Source organism: Atractosteus spatula, unplaced genomic scaffold (genome assembly GCF_055471065.1).
Source record: "Atractosteus spatula isolate fAtrSpa1 unplaced genomic scaffold, fAtrSpa1.hap1 Scaffold_106, whole genome shotgun sequence".
In the NCBI taxonomy this organism is placed as follows: domain Eukaryota; kingdom Metazoa; phylum Chordata; class Actinopteri; order Semionotiformes; family Lepisosteidae; genus Atractosteus; species Atractosteus spatula.
The window spans coordinates 1-9,768 of record NW_028296660.1 but is presented as its reverse complement, the minus strand read 5'-3'; the positions used below and the strand labels follow the sequence as shown (position 1 = coordinate 9,768).

General features: G+C 47.8%; 1 long non-coding RNA gene across 3 annotated transcripts; it reads left to right on the top strand.

Moving 5' to 3' along the window:
* The first annotated feature begins 449 nt into the window (after positions 1-449).
* On the top strand, positions 450-4,647 carry LOC148809884 (uncharacterized). 3 transcript variants are annotated; one of them, XR_016087141.1, is made up of 5 exons: positions 450-632; positions 2,530-2,658; positions 2,752-2,888; positions 2,997-3,142; positions 3,621-4,647. It is a non-coding gene; the product is annotated as an uncharacterized LOC148809884 (long non-coding RNA). The 3 variants fall into 3 exon arrangements; XR_016087140.1 differs by having other exon boundaries at positions 2,997-4,647; XR_016087142.1 differs by having other exon boundaries at positions 2,508-2,658; positions 2,997-4,647.
* Positions 4,648-9,768: the final 5,121 nt, after the last annotated feature.

Here is a 9,768-nt window from a genome sequence, read left to right as displayed (position 1 = left end):
AAACAAGAGGAAAAAGAGTACAAACAAGAGCGCATATAACATATCAGTTACATCGTCAGGGGTACATATTACAATGCAAATACACACTATAAAAAAGTTCAAACAGCAAATAAAGATAAGGTCCGCTCAGCTTTCATGTTTTTACATTTCGAAATCGTCTGTAAACACGCCTTTGCAGCTACTTCGAACTGTTCAAACACAGGACTCTTCCCAGATCGTTTCACTTTGTGTATACGACAACGTGCCAGTGTAAGTCCATTACAAGAGATACAAGCCAGTATTGTTTTAATGAGAATCACATGCGCTGGCGTCGCCTTAGGTACGTAAACCACATCTGTCCAATCAGGCCCAGGAATATCACCTGGACCCGCCCCCCTTGTTAGCGATTAGGCTTCCTGACGTCATAAAAGAGCGCCGGATGTTGTTCCCTCGTTGGGAATGTAGCAGGTGTGTTTGCTGTTTTGCGGTAGCGGCGGAATTTGTTCTGGCTCTTCTCTGCTGCCCTTTTCTACGACAGGCGAAGATCATAACCAGAGTCTCATGCTCAGCCGATATACCGGGTCACTCGACCTCGCTGTGGGCTTTGAAATGGGCGAGTTTCCGGCGGACGGGCGGCTGACCCGGCGTGAGCGGTGAGTATCCGGACACACGCTGACCGAGCCTCTCTAGAGCAGCACCGACACGTCCGCTTCCAAAAAGCGTCTGAAATAGTTTAGTACACGTTTCAGGGGTGTGACTGTGCGTGCTGCTCATGATAAAACATCCTTTTTTTAAGTAAGTGTTCTGCACATTGGTGGTGGTGGAGGGGAGTCCCCATTACCTGTAAAGCGCTTTGAGTGGAGTGTCCAGAAAAGTTTCCAGTTTCCAGAAAAGCGCTATATAAGTGTAAGCACTTATTATTAATTATAATTGTTATTCTCTGTGCGTTGAAGACCTTTGTTTCCAGTTTAGAGCTCCGTGATTTTAATGAGGAGCTTTTCTGACTGACTCCAGACACTGGATAATTTTGTTTAATGCCACTCTCCTGGGACAAGTGAGAAATGTTTTTTCTTTTGGAGGCAAGACATTGATTAGTCGCCTTAATATAGCGGAGATTAGTTCTGTGAGCTGACTTCAACCCTGCAGGCCTGTGTCTGTTCCCCTAGTTAATGGCAATAACGTCAATATTTATACTTCTTTGTTACAAACTGAATAAATCTTCTTATCTAATGGCTCAGTTCTGATTAGATAAAGATCACACCCACAGAAAGTGGGAGATGAGATTGTCTGATTTTACTAACTAAAAAAAGTATATGGAAATATTAAAAATGAGGAGATCCCCTGAAGAAGGCTTCACAGCTGAAATGTTGTATTCTTCTCAGCAGGGAATAATAATTACTTGTTCCTTTGCAGACTAAGCATGCTGACACAGCTCCCCACCTGAACTAAGATTAGGAGATGTTGTACTGTAACGGTTTATATGAAACATCTTAGTTTTAAACCATTTCTATTAACACATTTACAACTTATTTAAAAAACTTTGCAAGAGATGCAAGTGTAAAATTTGCATGTCCCCTTCTGAGCTTTTTGTGAGTCGCTCAATGCTTGGAGATCATTGAAGTTTGGTTCAGCACACTCTGCAGTTTCAGGCTGCGAAAGGGAGAAGCCATCTTGTCTGTGCTTGTGAGTATCACTCCCAGCTCTTAGTTACTCGAGGAGAGCTCCGCCAGCCCTGCGCAGGTGCAGTGTGATTCTCTCAGCCTTGTCCCCGGTGAGTGTGACGCAGGTGTGTCCCCCCAGGTCCGGGGAGCAGAGCTCGTTGGCTTCTCACTGAAACCCCAGAGTGCCCCTTGGGTAAAGTAACTGGGGTAGTGAGTTATCTGAAACAGGGGCTGAGGGGTTGATGAAGGAGAGGAGCGAACCCGCCTCAGTCTTGGGAACTGGAGCTGAGATGTTGACCTCCTGCTCTGGTGTTCCGGCTGCGTCTTCCTCCCATCCGGAGCAGTCTGGAAGATCTGGGAGAAGCCAACAGGAAGAAACTCCTCCTGGACCTCGACTCTGGGAGGAGCCCAGCGCCTGGACCCCCCCCCTCCTGAAGCCTCATGCTGACCAGGAGGAGGAGGAGCCCAGTGCCTGGACCCCCCTGAAGACTCTGGCTGACCAGGAGGAGGAGCCCAGCACCTGAACCCCCCTGAAGACTCAGGCTGACCAGGATGAGCCCAGGGTTGTCATCAGAACCATGAAACAATGTGAAGAAGTGGGAGAGAGCCTGTGGAGAGCACGCCTGTGTTTCTCCAGGACGGGTCACCAGAACAGCAGCTCTGGGCCGGAGCAGTCGGGACTCGGTGGAGCACAGGCTGCCTTCAGGCCTGTTTATTCGGGCAACACTGTACTCTTTGTCTGTTTCTTAAACCTGAGGCCACTACGGAAGATTGCTCAAAGGATTTTTTTGTAATGAGTATCATGTGTTACTCAGTGGAGTCTCCAGGTGTTGGTTTAAAACTCTGAGCTGTCCTGTTTCTTAATAGAGATGCTGGACGTGTCCCGCAGGTTCGCTCATACAGGGACACAGTCTGGAAGTCCTGATCCCTGATGGAGTCCGTGAGATCAGGGTGATCTCTCTCAGGAGTGTCCCACCTCTGTCCTGACCAGGCACAGCTGGGATTCTGGATCAGCCAGGTAGAGAATGGAGTTTGTTCACTGTGTGTGGTTCAGGGTGATGTGTGGGGTCATGCGATGTGATTTTCCGTCTTCTTTATATTGTCTCTGCAGGTGCTGCTGTGTGGGCTGTGGTCTCTGGAGGAGCCAAGCTCAGAGCAGTCGGACTCGGGGACACAGTCACCCTGCCCTGTGACCTCAGACTCCGAGACGACACCACCTGCTTGAGAAAGCAGACCCTGTCTGTGGGGGTAATGGCTTATAAAAACCCTATACAGCAGCAGAATGACCCCTCTGACCGCAAGAAGAGATTGGACTGGTGCTGCAGGCTGTCTGATCTTCCTACTTGTGTTTTACAGGAAAGGAAGAGCCTACCCCTGACTTGAACTCTGAGCCCTGCCCAGCCTGACAGGAGATCGCAGCACGAGTGAGTCTGATCTTCACCCTGTTCTCTGCTCTCCTTCTGCATGTCTCCACTGGCTCAGTCACGGAGCAGGAGAGAGAGGTGAGTGAGGCGCACCTGTCCTGTTTATACAGTCTAGAGACACACCTGACCTGTATTTATACAGTCTAGAGGCACATGGTCTAGAGACACACCTGACCTGTGTTTATACGGTCTAGAGACGCACAGTGCAGGGACACACCTGACCTGTATTTCAAAGAAGAAGGTTGTGAGTTTGGATGTGGAAGTGATGACTGTCTGATACCCTTGAGCTCTGGGGCACAGTGGAAGCAGGTCTTGTCACCGACAGTGTTAATGACGTCTCACTTGTTTCAGTTTAAGTGAAAGATTTGTCAAATATGCAGTTAGACAGGGCTGAGAACTACTTCAGTGTCCGGTTTATTCTGGACGTAGATTTGAGCTTTGACAGTGTAGAAATGACGATTTTGACCATATGATGTTAATCCTAATATCTGACCAAGTATGAATACGTAAATAAAGCTTTTTGTTATTGTCGTTCATCTCCGATCCTCCTCACAAGTCCACGAGATTCCCTGGAAAACACAGACAGAAGTTCGGACCAGATCAGCGGAAGTCTGCAGGAGTCACTTAATGAAGGGACCGCTTTGTACCAAAACAACTGAAAACCTGACAGAATTAATGAGGACTCCTTTTCTTGGATATTCTCTGTACTTGTTAACCACTAAACCAGACAGTCTCTCCAGTCTGTTTACTGAATAATTAGTTCATTGGCCTATTTCCCATGCTGGGAATGCACTGGGATGGTTAGTCACTAAACCAGTCAGTCTCTTTCCTGAATATTTTTTTGTGTTGCATAGTGAGTTTACTGCTTAGTCATTGCAATGTTTAGTCACAGCCCAGTCTTTGTCCCGAATATTTACTATTTTATTCACTGTACTGGTTAGTCACTGGGATTGGTAGTCACAGTACTAAGTAATCCCTAACAGGTATTCACTGTACTGGCCTGTCAGTGTGATTGGTATTTGTTGTAATGGATAATTACTTAATCACTATACTTTGTATTCACTGTGTAACTGTAACAGATGAGCACTGTAATGATTATTCTCTGTGACCGATAGGCCCTGTACTGGGTATTCACTGTCACAGATAACTGTCTGTGTTGGAAATTCACAGTAATGGTTTACAAGATATTCCCTGAAATGGTAAGTCACTACGCTTGTTCGTGTCTTTGCTTATTTATTTTATTAAATGGTCACTGTAATGGTTGGACACTAAACCAGTCACTGTCTTTTAGGAATAATTGTCTCTTCACTCTGCTGGGTGTTCACAGAAATGGCTGCACACAAAAACGGTCACTCTGTTTTGTGAATGATTATTGTACTACATAGTCACTGTTCTGGGTATTCACTGGGATGGTGAGGGGAGTGGGGGTAGTGTCACTGGGATTGGTAGTCACTATGCTAAGTAATCACTGTAAAAGATTTACTGTAGTGGCTTGTCACTGTAATACATAATGATTCATTCACTATACCTTGTATTCACTGTGGTTTGTACTGAGTGTTCACTGAAATAAATGTCTGCACACAAATAGTCAGTCTATTTCATTAATAATTGTATTACATAGTCACTGTGCTGGGTATTCACTGGATTGGTGAGTCACTAAACCAGTGGGTCTCTCTGTGCTCACTGTAATGGTGAGAGGAGTGGGGTACCAGACAGCTGAAGCCAAAGAACATTCCTGTGTGACACTGAACATGCTCAACCGGAATCTGTGGGATCCTGATAGAGGAAAAGTCAAGAGGAAGGACAGACGCCCCAACATCGGAGCTCTCTCCCAGTCGGACACCAGGAGCCCTGATGCCCTCATCCTCTCCCATCGGCTCCATCTCTCCGGTCGTCTCGTCTGGACATCGGGCTCCAGGATCTCGGGGAAGGTTCCCTCCTCCCAGCCCGGCTCAGGCCTGAGGAGTCTGGAAGATCTGGGAGAAGCCAACAGGAAGAAACTCCTCCTGGACCTCGACTCGGGGAGGAGCCCAGCGCCTGGAGACCCAAGGGTGTCAAATTAATGAAGGTGGGGGTTGTCACCTGAATGAGGTGAGGAAGGGGAGAGAGAGCCTGTGGACAACACACCTGTGTTTCTCCAGGACGGGTCTCCAGAACAGCAGCTCTGGACCGGAGCAGTCGGGACTCGGTGGAGCACAGGCTGCCTTCAGGCATGTTTATTCCCACCAGACACAGCTCCTGCAGGAGGAACCTGACCCTGCAGGGAGGCTGTGGGACAGGTGGGGAGGGACTGGGAATGTGGGAGCTGCCCCCCGTGTTGGGAAACAGGATCAGGCAGCCAGGGGTGAAGTGGGGCAACACTGTACCAGGCTGGAGAGGGCACCCCCAGACCTGCAGGTAGAGGACAAGAGGATGTTCTTGACTGGTCAGTACAGGAGGGGCCAGGGTACCCCATCAGCACTGAAGGGCACGAGGTGCCAGGCAGGTGAGTGCAGACCAGGTGAGTCCTTCACTGGCTGTCCCTCGCAGGTGACGCTGGTCCTGCATGATCGGTGCTGATCGGACCAATCTGGGATCCACAGACTGAGGGGACAGAGCAGGAGTCGTCTTGGGGAGACATCCAGGTTGTCCTGATCTCCTGCCTGCTGGAGCCTGTGAGGATGACCATGATGACGAAGAGCTGCAGGTGACCCTGAATCAGGCTGCTCCTTAGAGACTAGCTCCTCCTAGTGGGGCTCCAGGGGGTGACCCTCAGGGCTGTGTCCTGACCTCCTGCTGTCTCTCGCCCACAAGAACCTGGTCAGTGTGCTGTTGACACTACACTCTCGAACCCGAGTCCAACACCAGCCTCCAGCACGAGCACAAGGTCAGGTTAGTCCTGTCACTCCTGTGTCACACTCAGGGCATGAACACACAACCCTACTAGTGAGAGAGGAGAACCTGCACTAACTTATGAAGTTACTAGCATTGATATTGGAGCCTGGTGAAGTAGTTATTCTTGAATTAAAATAAGTCAACTAATATTTTTACTATTAGCAGCACTATTATCGGAAGCAGTATTATTGTTTTCAGTAGCAGTACTTGTAATAGAAGCAGTGTTGCTGTTTTTTTTTCCAAGAGGACACTAGTAAGAGAAACAGTTCTACTGTGCTTTTCAGCAGAAACGCTGGTGATAGAAGCAGTACTCTTGTCACCTGTATGTAATATGTATGACACCACCATCAGGACTGGCACAGAGAGCTCAGACATGACTCTGCTCTGTTAGTTGTGAAAGAATCCACACAGCTCCTCTGTGCTGAGTGATGTTGTGTAGTTATTGTACAGCTGTAATAGTTAAGGTCAGGTTTTCTCTCCATCTTGAGTGACAGGTGAACGCTGGGCTGAAGACAGATGACCAGGCACAGAGAGACTGCAGAGCCAGACTGCTGCCCTCAGACACACGAACCAGCTGTCACAGCTGTGCAGCCTACAGCAGCGTGTCCTGGGATGGAGGTGGGATGCTCTCTCCTGGCTCTTTTCCCTTTGCCATATTCCAGTAAGTCTGGCAGCTGACACTGGGAAGACCTGTATGTATGAGGATTAAACCCTCTCCTGTTTTCTCTTCCCTAATTTTCAAGGCTGTCCAGAGGCTGCCAGTGGGAAGACAGGTATGGCTGGGAGTTGGGATAGAGGCTGGTTACCCTCTCCTGTGTTTCTTTTCCTTAATTTTCCTGGATGTCCAAAAGAATTGACAGTGGGAAGATGGAGTGGAAGGGGATTCGGAATGGAGGTGGGAATCCAATTTTTTTTCCCAGCCAGTGGGAAGACCACTGTGGATTGAGTGTTGGGATGGAGGTTGATGCTCTGTCCTGGTGTTAATTTCTGTAGTCTTCCAGAATGTCCAATGGGAAGATGGGCTGTCCAGTGGCAGACAGTGGGAAGACGACGGGCTGTATGAAGATTGAACCCTCTCCTGTTTTCTTTTCCTTAACTTTCCAGGATGTCCAGGGGCAGACAGTGGAGAGACAAGTATGGCTGGGATAGAGGTTGGATGTTCTCTCCTGTAATCGTTTCCCTGATTTTCTAGGATGTCCATAAAATTGACACTGGGAAGATGGGTATGGAGGAGGAGTTGGAATGGAGGTTGATGTTCTCTCCCGTCTCTTCCCTAATTTTCCAAGATGTCCAGAGGCTGCCAGTGGGAAGACTGGTATGGTTGGGATAGAGATTGGATGCTCTCTCCTTTAATCTTTCCTACTTTTCTAGGATGTCCAGAAAATGTAAACCCTCTCCTGTATTTTCCCTTGTTTTCTAGGATGTCCAGAGGCTGCCAGTGGGAAGATGGGTATGGCTGGAAGTTGGGATAGAGGTTAGATGCTCTCTCCTGTAGTCTTTTCCCTTATTTTCTAGGATGTCCTTAAAATTGACAGTGGGAAGACGAGTATGGAAGGGGAGTTGGAATGGAGGTTGGATGCTCACTCCTCTTTTCCCTAATCTTCCAGTGTCCAGAGGCTGCCAGTGGGAAGGTGGGTATGGATGAGGTGTTGGGGTTGACATTGGACTGTATTTTCCTGAATTGGCCAGAGGCTGCCAGTGGTAAGACGGGAATGGATGAAGATTGAACCCTCTTCTGTATTCTTGTTCCCTAATTTTCCAGGATGTTCTGAGGAAGACAGTGAAGACCAGTGTGGATGAAGGTTGATGCTCTGTCCTGTGTTCATTGCTGTAGTTTTCCAGAATGTCTTGAGGCTGCTAATGGGAAGATGGGTATGGCTGGGAGTTGGGATAGAGGTTGGTTACCCTCTCCTGTAATCTTTTCCCTAATTTTCCAGGATGTCCAAAATAATTGACAGTGGGAAGATGGATTTATAGGTGGGAAGATGGATTGGAGTTCAGATGCCATCTAGGATGTCCAGGAAACAGCCAGAGGCAAGACTAGTGTGGATGGAGGTTGACGCTCAGTCTTGTTCATTTCTGTAGTTTTCCAGAATGTCCAGTGGCGGACAGTGGGAAGACGGGTATGGATGAGGAGTTGGAATGGAGGTTGGAAGTTCACTCTAGTCTCTTTTCCCTAATTTCTGTAGTCCAGAGGCTTCCAGTGGGAAGATGGGTATGAAAGAGGTGTTGGGGTTGACACTGGACTCATTGGACTGTATTTTCCTAAATTGTCAAGGCTGACAGTGGGAGGACAGGTATACATGAAGATTGAACCCTCTCCTGTGTTCTTGTTCCTTAATTTTCCAGGATCTTCTGAGGAAGACAGTGGAGAGAGGGGTATGGATGTGAAGATGGAGTCGGGGTTGGGTGCTGTCTCCTGTGTTTTTTCCCTACTTTTCCATGGTGTCCAGAGAAGTCAGTGGGAACACCAGTGTGGATGGAGGTTGATGCTCAGTCCTGTGTTCATTTCTCTAGTTTTGCCAGAATGTCCAGAGGCTGACAGTGGTAGACTGGGTGACAGTGGGAAGACCAGTGTGGATGAGGAAGACAGAATGGGGGTTGATGGTCTCCTGCTCTCCGAGTTCATACACCAAAGTGTCAGGGGTCAAAGGTCAAGATGGACTCCAATGCAGGGGCAGACAGAGGGAGGACCAGTGTGGATGGAGGTTGATACTCTGTCCTGTGATCATTTCTGTAGTTTTCCCAGAAAGTCCAGTGGCTGACAGTGGGAAGATGGGTATGGATGAGGTGTTGGGTTTGACATCGGACTGTATTTTCCTTATTTTTCCAGGTTGTCCAGTGGGAAGACAGGTATGGTTGGGAGTTGGCGTGGAGGTGAGAAGCTCTTTCCTGTCTTTTTCTTCCTCCTTGTTGGTCTCTGTGACGTCTCTTGAGCTGTGTGCCTTTCTCTCAGTCCAGCTGCTTGTGCTCTGTAAAACACTACACTTCTGCAGTATTAAACAGGGCTTTTTGACTGTGGATTGCAGGTTTGATTCCAGAGGGGACACAGTCCTGTACCCCAGAGTGAGGTACTTTGCTCAGATGGACTGTTCTGATCATGGTTATCAGTGGCTGAACTGTAGGGAGTGGAGTGCTGACAATGGTGTACTCAATTCTCAAGAGTATTGTACCTTAATACACTGACACGTCTGTGTGTTGAACTTTCAACGTACTGAGCTTTGTTACTCAATGATATAGACCAGGGTGCTGAAGTCTTTCCTATATAATTCTTGAACACCCAAACCTGTGTATGTACTCGCATCTCCACTGAGCATTAATACTGGTAATCCTCACACTTGTATAAGTAACTCTCTCCTGTCCTGAGCTTTAATTCTCAATGACAGACCTGTGTGCTGAGCTATCCTGTGGACTGTGCTGTAATACTGAAACCAGGGTGCTGAACTTGTACTTAATTTAATTCTCACATTGACACACGAGTGCTGAACTCACCTTTACTGTGCTTTCATACTCAAGTGTGTACTGACCCCTCATGTGGACTGGACTATCATACTTAAACCAGTGTGGTACACCTGTGTGCAAAACTCACCTTTACTGTGCTTTTAATACTCAAACCTCTGCGCTCGGCTCTCACCTGGACTCCACTAAAATACTTATTAAACCACTGTGCTGATCCCTAACTTGTGAGTGAGCTTTAATATTCAGCGACGTGTATGCTGAACCTTCATCTGTAGTGTACTTCAATACTCAAATCTGTGTGCTACCCTGTGAGAGTTAATACTTACTGACACACCTGTGTGCTTCAATCTCGCCTTCTTATAGCTTTTTTT